This window comes from Oryzias latipes, chromosome 17, assembly GCF_002234675.1.
Source record: "Oryzias latipes chromosome 17, ASM223467v1".
Lineage (NCBI taxonomy): Eukaryota > Metazoa > Chordata > Actinopteri > Beloniformes > Adrianichthyidae > Oryzias > Oryzias latipes.
This window is the reverse complement of record NC_019875.2, coordinates 8,909,316-8,913,278: the sequence shown is the minus strand read 5'-3', so window position 1 is coordinate 8,913,278 and position 3,963 is coordinate 8,909,316. Positions and strand designations below refer to the sequence as shown.

The 3,963-nt window shown below is 50.3% G+C and overlaps 1 pseudogene; it reads right to left on the bottom strand.

Annotated features, from left to right (window-relative positions):
- Positions 1–247: 247 nt before the first annotated feature.
- Positions 248–2,698, bottom strand: LOC111949094 (annotated as a pseudogene).
- Between the last annotated feature and the right edge of the window lie 1,265 nt (positions 2,699–3,963).

The following is a 3,963-nucleotide window of genomic DNA, read 5'->3' as shown; positions in this document are numbered from 1 at the left end:
TTTCCAGAAACAACATGGTTTCAAGAACCCGTCTCTCTGAAACCCTCATGAACTTTCACCTTCAAACATCATTTAAATGTAATTAATCTGTCCGTTCAGTCGAAAAACATTTACTGTATTTTCACGACCATAGAGCGCACTGGGTTAAAGAGGGTTTTAGAGTAAGTCTTAAGGCGTGGACACGTTAAATCATACCGGTAAATCATGCATGCTAGTGTGTGTTTAAAAAAGGCAGCGGGAGCATAAATGAGTTGGTTGTAATTTATTTTTAATTTTTTGAGTCATCAATCAGCTTTCAAAAATCCATCAAAGTCCTCATCCTCTGTATCTGAGATGAACAGCTGGGGTAAATTTCTATCAAAAACACCAATTCAAATCAATTTTATTTATATAGCCCAAATTCACACTGCACTGACGTCAGCCACATGCATCAAGGCAGATCAGGATAGCAGACTTTGCTTTATGCGTCCATTGTCAGGCCTTCAGGTCCCGCATGCAGCTTTCCGGTCAGCCCCGGCGTCCCTCCGCATGGTCGACGCCCCTGTCTCACAAGGCTCCCACTGCATCCTAAATGTCAGCGTCGAGCTGGCGATCAGCTGGTCTGCCCTTCCTCTGCTCTCACCCAGAGTTTCCTTCCTTATGAAACGCTTCAGCTGCGCTGCGCGCGTCTATCTCAGGTGCTTGTTCGTTTCACTCCAGGGCAACTGCTCCGAGTTCCCTATAAGCAGTGGTGAGGAGTTCTGCCCAATGAGGTCCAGGTGTGTGCTATCAGGTCCATGATCCAAACAATTAAACCGCATGCAAGAGTAAGAAAAACTCAAAACAGCACAACACACAAAACCACCCAACACCAAAAAGAAATACCAAGGATCAGCACAAAAATCAAACACATTCCAATCCACCTTTGACAAAAGTCAGCAGCGCTTTGTCCATGTTAGTGACGTGGCAGATAAATCCCTAAAAACAAACATTTCACTTCTTTCAGGAACTATTTGAGTTTACAGAACTCTGCTGTGTCTCCAAAATAATCCAACCTCAGTCCAGCATGGAGCGTCTGAGTGAATGTGGTCTGGACTCTGTGGAGGAGAGTCATGCTTTTAGAGACGCTGTAGAAGGACAGAACACCTGCTCTGTGATCCAGGTACACTCCTACTCTGGAGGAAACAGGAGTAGAGATGGAGGTTTTTATGTTGTTGTGGTAAAATGAGAAACTGTGTGGAGAACAAACTAATGACCAAGATATATCATTATAACCATATCCACTTTCATCTCCAGATCTGCTGATGTTCTTGTATGCGACTGCTACATCAACATATTCCCCTCTCCACTCCACCTCCCAGTAACAACGTCCAGTCAGACTCTCTCTACTCAGAACCTGGAAACAATCAGTAAATCTGTCTGGATGATCAGAATCAGACTGAGGTTTTTCCATCACTGTCACCTTTCTGTTCTCCTCTGACAGTAACAGTCGTCTGTGTGCTGTGTTTGGATCCAGTGTGATTTGACGTGAATATTTGAAGAAGTCAGCTCTGCTCTTTGGTTCTGGTTCTGACAGTAAAACTCCACATGAGTGACTGTCAGTGAGATGTTTGTCCATTCCTCTCTCAGAATGTCCTGCAGTTTGTCTCTGAGCTCTGACACAGCTGCTGTCACATTCTCAAAGTATCTCAGAGGACGGACATTGATGCTGGATGAGTGTGTGGACTCACTGAGTGGTGGCAGTGAGGGGTAGTTGAGCAGAAACTGGCTGTGATCCTCTGTGAGTGAGAGCTGCTTCAGCTCAGCGTCTCTCCTCTTCAGCTCAGTGATCTCCTGCTCCAGCTCCTCCTGAAGATCATTGACTCGACTCACTTCAGTTAGACGCTGGGATCTGATCTGTTTCTTCACATCAAAGCTTCTTTTCTGGATGAAACGGATCAACTGAGTGAAGATCTTCTCACTGTCCTTCACTGTTTGATCAGCAAAGTGATTGATGGCCTCCACCTCCTGTTGAAGCAGCTTCACCTCCTTCTCTCTGTCCTGGATTCTCTGCTGGATTTGTTGTTGACTCTCCTCCAGCTCTCTCTGCCTCTCAGTCCTTTCTGCTGCAGCTGAGACTGTGTCGTGGCCTCTATGTTCTTCCACAGAGCAGAGATAACAGATACACTTCTGATCAGTGCGACAGAACATCTTCATCACCTCATCATGACGGGAGCAGATGTTCTCCTGCAGGTTCTTGGAGGGTTCCACCAGCTTGTGTTTCTTGAATGCAGCTGCATCCAAATGAGGCTGAAGGTGTTTCTCACAGTAAGAGGCCAGACAGATCAAACAGGACTTGATGGCTTTCCGGTTTCTTCCAGTGCAGACATCACAGACCACATCTTCAGGTCCAGCATAGCAGAGATCAGCAGGAGCAGCTTGGAGTCCAGTCTTCTTCAGTTGATCCACTAAAGCAGCAAACATGAAGTTTTTCACCAGAACAGGCCTCGGTATGAAGGTCTCCCTGCACTGAGGACAGCTGGGGAATTTGTCCTCTTCATCCCAGAATCCTTGAATACACTTCATGCAGTAGCTGTGTCCACAGGGAATAGTCACCGGATCCTTCAGCAGATCCAGACAGATGGAACAGCAGAAGGTTTCTTGATCCAGATCAATTCCTTTCTGTGCCATTTCTCCTCTCAGACACAAAGACTGTGAGAGTTTCACTTCCTCAGAAATCAGTATGACTCTGACCCTCCCATCAGGTGTTTTCACTGTGAGTTCAGCCAATCAGCTTCTTTCTTCTCTTCCTGTTGGTTACGCCCATCATGACAGAGGAGGAGCTGCAGTTCTTTCTGCAGAGAAGGTTTCCTCACAGCTCGTTTCCCTTCATGACTATTAATTTTCTAATGTTTTATAATCATGAGGATTTCAGGATCAGATTCCACTTTTTGGTTTCCCAGAAGACTTTAATGCAACTCATAAACATTTATTGGTTTTACTGTCAGTCAAAGATCATAAAAGAGACAAAGTACAAAGTTAATCATGGTTATCAACAAAACCTCTGGTTACTAATTTGGAAATAGAAATAATTTATCTTTTAGCGAGATTTCATTTCAAATGAGGCTTAAACTTTATTAACATATTATAAAGTCGTCGCTGCTCCTTGCCCTTCTGCCGTGGTTCGGGGTGGGGGTCGGGGCCTCCGGTGCCTGGCGGGGGGTGGTGGGGCGGCGCTGGATGGGCTGGCCATCTGCACCTGGGGCTGGGATCGGCCTTTCCCTGGCTCTGGGACGGGGCGGGACAACCCTCTCGGGGCCCCCGGTCGCTCTGGGTGTCATCCGCTTTGGCTGCGGGGTCTGGGGTGGGGTGGGGGGCTTGTCTGCCCTTTCTTGTGGGGGGGCGTTCTGGGGGGGAAGGGGGGCCCACTATTGGTACGGGGCGGGGGGGGTTGACGGGTCGGGTCTCCGCTGAGGCAATTGGCAATTGTTCGTGTCCCTGGGGGGTGGGTCCTGGTCCTTGCCCCTGAGCGCCGGGCCCCGCCAAATTTCCAACTGTGGCCGAACCTGGTCGGGCCATATTTACAACACACCTTGTGGGCCCCCTTTTTTCCTCGGGGTTCCCCCCTCCTGGGCGGGGGCGGCGGGCCCCTGCCTTGCTCCTCCCTGGACCAACCGTGGGCCGGGTGGGTGGCTGCCTGGAGTGCGGAGCGGGTTTCCCTTGGGGGGTCCTGGCTCGTACCTGGGGTTGGGGCGGGGGGATGCCCGGAACTCCTGGGTGGTGATGGGGTGCTCGTCTGGAGCTGTGGGCGTCGTTCTCCGGTGGGACCCTGCGTTGGGCTCTCCCGGCGCGGTGGGGGGGCTGTTCTCCTGGTTGGGCTGGGGCGCCGCTCTCTCTGCTCTGCTCTGTGCTCTCTCTGCTCTGCTCCCTGCTCTCTGGCTCTGGGGGCCTCGCGGCGGTCCGGCTGGCCCTGGCCTGGGTGGCGGTCTTGGTCGCCCGGGGGGC